Raw genomic sequence first — 13,247 nt, 5'->3', positions numbered from 1 at the left:
ATTTGCTTTTAATAACTGTAAAAATGAATTACAGTATAATACTGGATTTCATTTACAGGTTATTGTTGTACATAAATTACAGCAAAGTATTAGGTTTTTATATTAAAACACTACTTTATTGTAATGTAGTTTACAACATTATCTTGTTTTCTTTTCAAATTACAGATATTACCTGGCAACTCTAGTTGCCAGGTAATATCTGTAAATTCCTCACAATACAATATGTTATTGTAGAATCTTTTTTACAACAACATAATGTGTTTTGAAATAATTACATCTTTTTGCTGCCAACTCGAGTTGCCAGCAAAAATCTGTAAATATTTTACAATACATTGTGTTGTTGTAAAAAATAAGTAGTTAATCTTTGCTGATGCCTATTGTAAAGTGTTTTAAATAAGACCAGGCTTGCTTTAAATCCAAACATCATTGGATAAGATTCTCTTCAACTGTTAAATAAAACCATAGTCCAAGATGCAAAATCATGAAATTTTATTATTAAAACAAAATACAGTGTTACAATACTGTACATTTTCAGAATGTCTTTTTCTTAACAGCATATTCTATTCATTTTCTTAACATTCAGTGAAATTCAGAAAACATTTAGAACATTGTCCATTCATATTGTGAGGAAGTCGCTTGAGACTTACAATTGAAGCCATTCAAAATCTATCAGCCGCTTAAGGAGAGAGGAGACGTGAGGGTTAATGCGGTTCTTCTTTTTCTCCGGTACCTTCCCTCTTTTTTGGCTAACCACCTTTGCTGTCTTGGTCCCACTGGACGGGTTCAGTCCAATGAAGCATCTGAAATCACAAAATCACATGAAAATAAACTTTATGAAAAAGTGCCTTAACTGCTCTACATGAGAGTGCAAAAATACATCAGGCTGTGCAAATCAAGCTGATTTGCCCTTTTCAGCTTAAGTGCAGAAAAACTGCAACAGAAAAATTCAGCTGGTAATTATAATTAATTTAATTTCAGTTGTGCTGTCCAGGCAAGCTAAACCAGGAAGTGGTTCTGCAATGCAATGACAATAGTGAAATATAGGGTCATAACAGTTGAAGGGATGATTTGGATTTCTAGTCACAAAATTGCATGCGTTATGGTTAGGTTAGTTGCATTAACATAACCTCAAGCAGCAGGTCCTCTGGTTGAAAATTTCCCGACTATCCCCTGCTTCAAAGGACAACAAAACATAAAACAAACCACAACAATATAACATTTTAGTATTCATAACATAATACACCATATTAAGTGTATTAAGCAACTTTATAGTGCTTTCAGACTTGAAAAACACTCTAGATAAGCAAGTTTGCAGTTTATTTACCTAAATGCTCAGTTACCCCAATGCAGAACTACTTTTCAAAATATATAATCAAATAAATCTTTATTGTCAATGTTTGAATGTTACAATTAATTGGTTCTGCAATGATATAAAGCATTTGGGTAAATAACTGCTAACTTAACCCAATTTATCAACTAAAAAATCATGTTAAAGGGATTTCCTGTAAGCACACTTAAAGGTGCAGTGTGTAAAATTTAGCAGCATCTAGTGGAGAGATTGAGAATTGCAACCAACGGCTCAGCCCACTGCTCATCCCTTGCTTTTGAAACGCATAGAAAATCTACAGTAGCCGCCAACAGAAAAATGTGTCATTGTCGGAGACAAAAAATTTTGTCCGTTAAGGGCTTCTGTAGAAACATGGTGCACAAAATGGGGACCTCCACATAAGGGGACCCTCGTGCATGTAGATAAAAACGTCTTATTCTAAGGTAATAAAAACATAACGATTTATTATGAAAAGGTCTTTATACACCCATGATAATGTAGTTTTGTATATTATTTTGCATTTCTGTCCAGACATCCTTCTAAAAATTACACACTGCACCTTTAAAGCAAAATAAAATCTCTGTTACTCATAATAGCACACTTTACAAAATAATGATAAACCGCATTGTACTTCAAGCACATAGTTACCTTTGAATGATCTCCAGTGTGCACTTGCTCCTCCTGGTACACCAGATTGAAGTTGTAGTAGATAGAAAACAAAGCTGCCATTCCAGCCACGAAGTTGGGATGTGGAGGCACAACCACCCGATGCTCAGCATCCAAACGCTGATTCACCTAAGCATAAACAAATGGTTTACATGCAAAAAATCTGTTGCTTTCCACATGAACATATCCACGTTAAACTAATTTGTGTCCTTCATAGCCCGTCTTTGCAATGCTTACAACTCATTACAAAAAATAGACTACCTTAGACAATTAAGTCAGGAAACTGTAGTCTTTTTTCAACGTCTTTTGCTGTTGCCAACACCTAAAAGACAAAGAAAAATAGATTCAAATGTACAGTAATTTTTCATAGCAATATCATTTTTGAAAGCTTGACTATTATTCTTTGTTGATCATACATTGTTGTAATATCCTTATGACTTGCAATGAAAATAATAAACCAGACTTGATGACATACAGCCTGCATATGCGACCTCCGGAGACTGAAGCCTTCGGTTGAGAAACGGCCGTTCTCTCTCAATTGTAGTTGCTAAAAAGTATCAATCTGCGCTACCAGTACACCATCAGAACGCGTTTTCAGCGCAGGTGGAAACATTATAACCCCAAAAAGGTTTCTCACTTGTTGTTTTATGAGTGGAAGTGCTACAATAAACACGCAGATATGCCCTGATCCCCTGGGTCCTCCGGGGCTCGGCTCGAGCAACCACCGAAATGGCCAACACATACGCGCACAGTTGCTTTACATTTACTTTACATGTCGCGTCTGAAACCACGCGGAAAACGTGACCGCGCCGCTTTTCTCCTCTTCAAATCGCGTGGGCGCTTCAGAGCTTCTTTCGTTGCTTAGCATTGCTTGACGCTGCCACGCCCACCGGCGGAGAAAGAATTTGCGCCTATGAACACGCACGTTTGTTAAAAACTCTCTATCTGATCCTATCAATATTTTAATATTTCAAAATATATGTATGCATGTATAAGACCTATGCATCAATGTGGACGTGCATGTACGCGCATGCACGCACCCTGCTTGCATGCCTGAGTGACGTTAACGCATTGAAGTCCAATTTAAATATGAAAAGGGTTAACATGAAAGTTATACCATTTACTTTATTTTAACCACTAAACTGCTTCACCTGGGATTGCTTGTTCAAAAATTCTTTATTAACTTTATTGTGGGGCTTGACTGATACACGGTAAACTATATTTCAACCAACATTAACAATTATAATAGCTATTTATAATAGTATACTTACATTTTGTGCATGAGTGGCGTGGCAATGTCCCTGCTCCTCTGCAATCCGACATAAAATGGCGTCAAGCTGCCTCGTGCAACACATTCAACAGTGAATAACTGTAATACTGCATCATTTACAGGCAAGCGCAAATATACCTGTAATTTATTGTGGGGGAAAAGCTGTCAACTTCTGTAATAGTTTTTTGACCCACAATGCATTGCAATGTACAGCTAAACTTTGTAAAATGACAGAACAAGAAGTAACTGTAAAATTTTGCTGTAGAAATTACAGAAATTTGTTACAGTGTTTATATATCAATACATAAGTAAAATGTAAGTACTCCGAAAAAGAGAGTACAAAAATCGAGCGTCTGCACACCTCTCAGCACTGTTCCAAACACAGCCAACTTTTCCATTCACTCCACCCCCTTCCTTCTGGGTTTCTTCTTAAGCCACGCCCCCAAAACACATGAACGCGCGAATTACCTCAGACAAGCGGAGAGGAAGGAGCGCGGTGCATGTAATAACATCAAGTCACAATCACACGTAATAATAATACACCTAACTTTATCACTAGGAATATAAACAGATGGCTTTTATAAACGGATGGCTTTTAGTACTCACTCAGCCAGTGTTTTGCATGGAAGAGTTTCTGTGATGAAAGCATTGTTGACTCTGACGAGGACTACACTCCGCAGACAATACCGCTACCGCATCATCGACTCGAGGAAAAGCCACGCGATATTTACTCTCGGTTGATTGCTTCGTTTATTCCTTTTTTGCCTTCGCTGACTGGATATGCAGGTACTGTAAGATGTGAATGCAGTTTCTGTGAGTTGTGAATTCTATTTCTCTGCTGTACTATTGCTCTTCCTATTGCCTTGTGCACGTTCAAATCAATCGGGTGTGCGCATGTCTGGGCAGATCCCATAGCAACGGGTGGAGCCATGGTCGCGAGAGAGAGTGATATTTGAGCAAGCTAATCATATGTTTCGTCCCGGATGGAAATAATTAACTGTGTTTAACACAGTCGTGAGAGGTCTACAGACACTCAAGTTTTATACTCTCTTTTTCAGAGTACTTACATTTTAATTATGCATTTGTATATAAAGACAGTTTAGACAAACTTGTAAAAAAGTTTTTTAGATAATTCCTGCCTACCCTGCCTTTAACACAGCGATTGCTGATAGGTCGATAAGGAGAGAAGGCAGAGGATAAAAAGACCTTTGAAGACATCAGATGGTGTGCTGTTTGTGTGCTTTGTGAGTACGTTGGTTACGCTTCGTTGCTGCTGTGTAGATCGGCTGTGTTGGCTCACATCCCCAAATCTGCCAACATTATAACACAGTTACTGGAGAAACCTGATAAAATTCATTCAGTGAATTCAACAATGACCTTCAATGCTTCATACATGGATCACAAGATAAACATCTCCTGCACTGTAATATATCCAAGAAACATCTCCAATAACACAACTGTGAACAGCACAGTAATGCTGCGAGTAATGTGTAAGACATTTCATGTATATGTGTTAAAAACATGCAAGTAAATATTGTGTCTCGATGTTTAATGGCTGTTATGTGCTTTTCTCCCAAGTTGCTCCAAAAGAGACTCGTATCATTATTAAACCATCTGCTTCAGTCACTGTGGGCACTAATGTAACTTTCACCTGCCAAAGCAAAGCACATCCATCAGATAACATGACGTCAGTCGTCTCCGCAATCCAAGAGGGTTATGCTCTCACAGAGAGAACAAAAACTCTCCACGAACGCAGCCTCGGAGTGCTTGATGCCTAAGCACGAAGACAGCGCTCGTGACCGTCACTGGAACCCTTATACCTCTCGCATCCAAGATCGCATGGACGAAAAGCAATCCTGAAAAGGACGCTGATCTCCGAATATACGAGAGAGTGGCTGTCTGTAAAAAGACACAAAGCTCTCACGTATCACTCTTTAGGGAAATCACTCTTTAGGTGCTCACCTGATGATGCGCACAGGGAAAGGCAACGCACACACTAAACTCAAAACAAAAAATATGCAGAGCAGTGGAATACTGCGAGCATCCACTGTGTTAGTACTGCTTGTCAATCAACTTCAGTAACCGTTCCCAGAAGAGCAGAGAGTAGCTTCTCAGTAGCAGATAATACCGGCTTTGGAAGCGAAAAAGCTAATTTCCCTATTTGCACCTGCTGCTTATAAAGGCACCTGGCGGGGCGGCGCCAGCATTATGCAAATATCTCAATGCCAAGTTCATTGGCGTTTTAGTAGTATACGAAGCAGATTGGTCTCTCTAAGCGAGTTCCCAATTCGTCGGTCACGACGTGACGTCGTAGTGACCGACTGAAAGGGAACTATAAGTCCATGCATATTTAGGCCTGCATTTATTTATCTGAATTATTGCATCTGTACACTTTATAAATCAGAATGTGAAATTTCTTATTTATCATTGTACAATGTTATTAAAGAGTTCATTCATTCAATTTCTCTTGACCTGAGCGTAGAGTTCCTCTTGTTTCTGAACACTGTTGATTTGTGTCTTTCTCTGAATCTCAGCATACTCTGTCTCTGGGTTTTTCTTGTTTATGTGTTTGGTGTGTGGTTTGGAGAAGTCAATCTCTCCATAATGGACCTCATCAGTTTCTTTCTCAGACATTTCACTCTTCATGTTGATCTCAACAGCATTGTTAGAATAGATATCCAGCATGTCTTCATTTTTATCTGCAGTCTGAAGAGACAAATCAGAAAAAATATATCAATATTCATATTAGATTTTTATTACCAAATGTAGAGTTGGAACAAAAAATAATTTTTGTCTTCATTTTTTGAAACCGTGACTAACAAAGTTTTACAACGTTTTAATTATTTTAGAAATAATGGTTTAAATATTTTTCTTTTTAAAATTAAAGTGCTTATGTTCAATGGTACTGTACACCCACCTGATCTTTTCTTCTGGTGTTGGTCTGACTCAATTTCTTTTTCCTGATATAGAATACAATTAACAGTTAATATGTTTGTGTGTTTTCTTTATTTTGAAACCTAAGGATAACATCTATTATTATATCTTTACCTCATATAATAAAATACTGCAAAAATTGCGAGCAAAGCCAAAAGTCCTCCTATACAGCCATAAATCACAGCTTTAAAGGATCCTAAAATAATAAAGTGCAACACTTATTCAGAAATAACATCATACAATACAAACACAAAGATGCTGCATAAATGACTAAGAGTATAACTGTGATCATCTCCAAAACTAGTAAAGATTACTCTCCAAAAAAGGTACAAATGCTGTCACTGGGATGGTACCTTTTTAAAAGGTCTGTATGTTGAATGTTTTCTGATAAATATTACCTGTGATTAACAGTTGAATCTCTTCTGATGATTGGTTGCCATGTTTATTCAGTGCTGTGCAGAAATACCATCCTGTATAATTATGAGTTACAGTGAAGCTCATCTTCTTTTTCTGTGCTAAAGGTGTCTTCTGTCCACGTTTGTACCAGATGTATGTCATGTTATCTGATGGATGTGCTTTGCTTTTGCAGGTGAAAGTTACATTAGTGCCCACAGTGACTGAAGCAGATGGTTTAATAATGATACGAGTCTCTTTTGGAGCAACTTGGGAGAAAAGCACATAACAGCCATTAAACATCGAGACACAATATTTACTTGCATGTTTTTAACACAGATACATGAAATGTCTTACACATTACTCGCAGCATTACTGTGCTGTTCACAGTTGTGTTATTGGAGATGTTTCTTGGATATGTAACAGTGCAGGAGATGTTCATTTTGTGATCCATGTATGAAGCATTGAAGGTCATTGTTGAATTCACTGAATGAATTTTATCAGGTTTCTCCAGGAACTGTGTTATAATGTTGGCAGATTTGGGGATGTTAGTCCAGGATAATGTAGGAGGTTGTTTGGGGCAGGGAGCTTCAGCAGAGCAGATCAGATTCACTGCAGTGCCCTCCATCACAGATTTTGATACATTTGGACTGAATATAAGCTCAGGAGGTTGTGGTGAATCTGCAGAGGAAATGAGACAGCTCTTTAATAAAAATGCATTGTCATTTTTATGTTGCACTACCTGATATGACTTCACTGACACCTAGTGGTGCGGATGCAGCATCACATAAAGTGAAGGTACACCAAAGCCATTGTACAATTCCAGTTTTTCAGAATTGCTAAAAAACATTTTTTGAAACCTTTACTCATTTTCTCAAAACCTTAAGCAAAAATTCAAATTGTCAAACTAAATTCACAGAACCCCTGACTCTTCTAGCAAAATCGAACAATCCCTTTAAAACCATTTCACCTGTATTTAAAATCAAACTAGTGCTGAGTCCCAATTCGCCTACTTATACTACGACCTAAAAGTATGTACTGTTTTTGTGAGGAAAATGTACATACTTTTGAGTGTGTAGCAAAAGAGTATGCACGTTCTGGGACGTACTTCGATGACGTCATGCAACGTGAACGACAACGTGGTTGCCTAGTTACGCACACCAAACGCAGGTCGTTTGGGCGGCTGGTTATGATGTTCATGTGCAACAATGTGTGTAACAAAAGCTACTTATTTTAAAGTCAAAATAGTTAAAGTTTATAGTATAACTATTGTTTAACGTATTTCATGCTTATTTTATACTTATGTATGCAAATCAAAAATACCGCGATGAAAATGAACCATGCTTTTACTATAGTAAAAGTGTAGTAACCATATTTCTTAATAAAGTTAACATTTGTACAGCCACAGTGTTACTACAAATAAGTCAGTGTGGTTAAACTATGGTTAGTGTAGTAAAAGGTGTTTATTTTCATAAGGGTTTATAGTAAGGTATAAATCTAAGACAGAAACCTAAAAATAAATACATAAAAAAGGCACATGCATGACACAGTACTACAGCCATGGTACTTTATTTTCACAACATCAACCGAATATTACGAGACAATGAAATATAACTTTAATTAGGGTTAAACATTTTAATTCTTACACTTAAAAGCTGAGGGCGCATCTCCGCTGCTGCGTCTGGCTGCCATGTTTACATCACCACAAAGCTCCTCCCTCCCGCACGCAATGGGTTGTGGGCAATATTAGCCGTTAAGAGTGTGGATCGATCTGCAATTCGAATTCTAGCCGGAAATAGTAGATCATCCGGGTATCTTTGGGATACTCATTTCAACATACTACGATTTGGGACGTACTAATTCTAGTTTCGAATACTATTTAGGACGGATAGTATGCGAATTGGGACTCAGCATAAGTGTCACAAGGTGACGATCTTTCTAAGGGCGGAACCAAAGTTAGGGAAGTTTTGGTTCCGCCCGGAAGGTTTCCCCACCGGGCCACATACGAAGACGGACCTTTTTACTTCCTGGTTTCCAGGGCAACGCTATCAGGGCTTCACGAGCCACAGGTGTGAAGCATCAATGAAACGAAGTGTGATTGGAGGTTGCGGGAAGATGAAGCCTTTAAATAGCTCTGTGGGAACACAAAGAGGAAAAGCGATTGACACGGAGCGATGTGCACGAGAGGCGATTGACACGGGGGAAGCTCCTTTGCCAAAGGCAAACGAAGACACGCGCCTTTTGAAGAGCCCGAAGGCTCTGTTGATCCGGCGATCGCTGAAGCGGGCGGAAAGAGGACGGAGCCACAGAGGGTGAAAGGAAGGCAAGCCGTGGATCTTTTAAAAGGAGCACCCCGAAATCGCTGATGTTATCCGCTATCGGTACTAATAAGGATATCGACGACCTTATAGTTGGAATTCTAGACGGTTACTGACGTTGGATGAGAGAAACGGAGGAAGAGGAAAACTTACTGTTGTGAGTATACACCTGTGGAAGAGTGGTGTTGGTGGCTGGAAAACGCCTCGTTTATGTATTTGGAGTTATTACAGCGTGAAGTCAACCTAGGACGAAGGAAGACAGTAACTGTGAGTAACTACATCCCTGGAAGTAGGTGTTTTGTACGCAGTTGATCTATACAATCGTTTTGAGTGTTTTCAAGAGAGAGCGAGTGGCCCTACCCCTGTACCAGCGTGGTGGGTGAGCCGAAGGGTTCTTGTGTAGAAGCAGCTACAGTGACGACAACAAACAAACACTAGGCCGTCTACCATCTCCCTATTCTCGCCCAGAGCAAAGTGAAAGAAGATGGGTGTCATTGTGTGCACTGAGCGTGGTGGGTGAGTCTTTGGATATAGAAATTTTCACTTGAAGTGGTGCTGGGTAATGCTGTGTATTGCAGTGAGAGTGCTGTGTCTTGTCTGACGTAACCCCGCCTTCAGTCACTCGTCCCGGGACGACGAAGAGGAAAAACGGCGCTAGAGAACATCTGTACGATTATGCTGTAGTGTGCTTCAGTCGAACAGTATTACAGAGTGGCGGTGAAGAATTGTGCGATTGGCGGTGTGCGTGAGTATTATCTCTACTGTTGTTACCTTACCTGTGTCTTTTTCATCACCACAGAGTAGAGGCGAACGAGATCCGCCGGCCCGAGGTCTCGACGAAAGGGCGCCCCGGTCCAGTTTCGATCAATCAACGGGTCTCGAGGAAAGGATAGCGCTCGACCCGGTGTGCCGGCGCGACGTCTTCGCCCCTCTGTCAATCAACGAGTACGCCGAGTGGGTCTTGGCCCCCGGCGTCCCATTGCAAAACCACTATCCAATCGACGCATTGCATAGCCAGCCAGCGCTAAGCCCGCCACCAGCGGTCGGCTGTGGAGAGAAAGAGAGCCGGCGTGAACACTGAGATATTGAGCTGTGGAGAGAGCCATACCTACCTAGAAGCTGTAACCAGCACGGAGGTGAGAGAAAACCTAGAAATCGACTTACTGTGTCTCCTGGTATCCCAGCAGTCGTCTGTGGAGAGAAAGAGAGCTAGCGTGAACGCTGAGATACTGAACTGTGAAGAGAGCCATACCTACCCAGAAGCTGTAGTCAGCGCCGAGGTGAGAGAACCCCTTGAAGATGATTCACTGTGTCCCTGTGTTCCAGCGGTCGTCTGTGGAGAGAAAGAGAGCTAGCGTGAACGCTGAGAAACCGAGCTGTGAAGAGAGCCTGGAGGGGCCGTTATTTTAAGTTCCCCTTTTTCCCTGCCCTATTTATTATTTTTAAGTAAATTAAATAAAGTACATTTTAATTTATGCCTACCTTGTGTGTCTGGTCATTGGGGTGGCTTTGGGAATCTCCTCGAGGTGGAGAAAGGGGCGTGACCTTATTTACATCTGGGTCCACCCCGACTTGTGACATAAGCTTTCAAAAAAAATCTGTAGAAATTACAATGTAATTGCAGCTAGGTTGCCGGTAATTTACATTTACATTGTTATTTACTGGCAAGAGTTTGTTCAAGGTTAAATAAATTTTAAATGTTAACAAGTCTTTATCTTTACAGAATAAAACTATACAATAACAGCCTCATGCAAAGCATTCTGGGAACCAGAAATCATCATCAACCTTTTTCTGTTTTTTGCTTCAGATTTTGTTTCCCAGAATGTTTTGCTTGATGCTGTTTTTTTAGTTCTACTCTGTAAAGACAAAGACCCGTAAATGTTTAATGTTCATTTAACTTTGAACAAATCTTGCCAGTAAATAACATAAATGTAAATCTACAGTAAATTACCGGCAACCCAGCTGCAATTTCTACAGATTTTTTTTTACAGTGATACACATACATAATATAAAACACTACAGAGCATCCATTAGACACTACCTTAAAAAATGGAAAACAAAACTTCCATGACATCTGCTTACAGAAAAATACACATTTAATGTATATAACACACACTTGACAAATACTGTTAAAAATCTATATTACTGTAATCACACATTTAGTTTAGTAAATGTAGTGAATACTTTAAGTACTGCAAGTAAGAGTAAGTTTTCAATATTACTGTAAGCAGAACTTGTTTTTTGTAAAAAGTCAGCAATCCAACTGCAAATTTTGCCAATTGCATCGTCTTGTGTGTCCTGTTTTTCCAGACTGTTTCCAATCCACACAATTGGTAAAAAAAAACATTAGAACAAAAGAGTGCATGATTTGACAAATGGGTTTAGGCCACTATGAATTTGGTTCAGAGATTGGGGTTTAGTGTTTTAGCAATTCAGAAATACTGTAAAATGCACTATTCACAGTCAGCCATTAAAGGCGGAGTCCACGATGTTTGAAAAACGCGTTGGAAAAGGAGACGGGCCGACTACCAAAACACACTTATAGCCAATCAAATCAAATCAAATGCCGGATTGCGTATGTGTGGGGCGGGTCTATCAACAGAAGGTCCAGATTCAATTGGGGTAGGGGCGTGTTTGTTTAGGTGATTTCAAATATCAACATTGGCTTTTAAACATCATGGACTCCGCCTTTAATGAAAGTGTCTGTTAGTATGTTAGGTTAAAGTGATTTTGCACATACAGTATGCATCTTACACATTAAATATTTTACAGGATTTACTGATGTGTGCTGCTGTTATCAAATTTTTAATTTCATCTTTGACTTGTGGTTTTGTAAAACAGCCAAATCATCCTCTTAACCATTACCTTAGTTAAACTACACCATGAAGTCTATAAGATATGTGTTCAGTGTAGTTTGCATTTACCTATGACATTGATCTTCACAGTCTTGCTTGAACCTTGTTGATTGATATTAAATGTTGCTTTAAACACATCTGGCTTCGTTTCTATTCTGAAGTAATACGTGTCTGAATGATTCAACATGATGTTATAGAAGACAGTGCTGCAGTTTCTCTCATTGAGGTTTCCAATCATCTCTATGTGTCTGAATCCTTGAATGATGTTTTGACTGCTGTTAAACACTACTGAACTCTTGTCATTACTAAAGTCGTGTCTCTTTTTTAGCCAAATCCCATAAATCTGTTTTGTGTTCTTCTGTTTTTCCTTAAATGTATTGATATTGAATGTGCAGGGTATCAGCACACAAGAGTCTGTCAGAGCTGTTACTGTGTGTGGAAGTACAGCTGAGAAATCATCACGAACAGCTGAAACATGAAACACACATTAACCTCGTAAACCCTGAGGACCCAGTCCCGGGTACAAAATTTAGTATTTTGACTCAAATAAAATATTCTTTTAATCTTTAATGGTCCATCATGGACCCCAGTAACACATATGAGATACTGTTTGAAAGCTTAGACTCTCTACTTTCTCCAGATATGCATCACTTTGAGAAATCTTTTACTGTAAGAAAGTTATTTACACTTAATTTACACTATCACCCCCCCCCCCATAATTTTTTATATGATTTAATATTCACATATTTCATATTTTTCAAGTATGACAAACATGGGCAAGTCTTATATCAAATGAAAGCTCTCATTCTCAGGAATAAGGCTACAGCGTTATTTTTGTTCTATTATCAACACATATCCAACAATAGTTGAATGAATAATAAGGTAAAAAAATCGTCTTTTGTAAACATATGGGAAAATTGAGTGTGGACTGCCTCAGATAGCACATATAGCCACAAATAATACACCATCTTTTCTCTTAGGTCCTACTCTAAAAAATGAGTCCATTCACAGCATTTTCTTAGGTTGTGTGCATGAATAATCCCTTGTTATTTATTATATGTCCAAAACAAAAAATTAATATTTATATGAAAAATGTATTTTCGGACACTTCAGTAAAATGAAAATAACTTTTGAATGCGACATGCTAAAGAGATCATTCTTTTTTTGGGTGTTTACTGTCTGCTGCTGGTAACAACCAGAACTGTCTGCAGTCTGCTAGAGCACCCAGAACCAGAGTAATACACTATCAGAGGCAGTATTTACAACATATAAAAAGAAAATTTGGTGTTTCATCATATGAAAAACAACATAAATAACACTATTTGTCACAAACAGCAGCTTTTTATGTAACTTCAAAGGGTTTTCTTTAAAATGATATAAAGCAATTGCATTTATTCCACTGTATGTGCTTATGGGAGCACTTCAAATATTTTTAGGCAGAAATTGTATACAAAAAGGGTATTATTCCTCCCATCAGTTGGAGT

General features: G+C 38.7%; 1 protein-coding gene and 1 long non-coding RNA gene across 2 annotated transcripts in view; both read right to left on the bottom strand.

Annotated features, from left to right (window-relative positions):
* Positions 1-13,247, bottom strand: part of LOC129425887 (sialic acid-binding Ig-like lectin 13) — a 57,069-nt gene that overhangs the window by 22,629 nt on the left and 21,193 nt on the right. The gene's annotated exons all lie outside the window — the stretch shown is intronic.
* Positions 473-2,858, bottom strand: LOC129417292 (uncharacterized). Its single transcript, XR_012368067.1, has 4 exons — positions 2,469-2,858; positions 2,255-2,315; positions 1,976-2,122; positions 473-800 (listed from the first exon to the last, which is right to left on the bottom strand). It is a non-coding gene; the product is annotated as an uncharacterized lncRNA (long non-coding RNA).

This window comes from Misgurnus anguillicaudatus, chromosome 25 (genome assembly GCF_027580225.2).
Source record: "Misgurnus anguillicaudatus chromosome 25, ASM2758022v2, whole genome shotgun sequence".
NCBI classification, from domain to species: domain Eukaryota; kingdom Metazoa; phylum Chordata; class Actinopteri; order Cypriniformes; family Cobitidae; genus Misgurnus; species Misgurnus anguillicaudatus.
The sequence above is the reverse complement of the archived record's forward strand: the minus strand, read 5'-3'. Positions and strand labels throughout refer to the sequence as shown.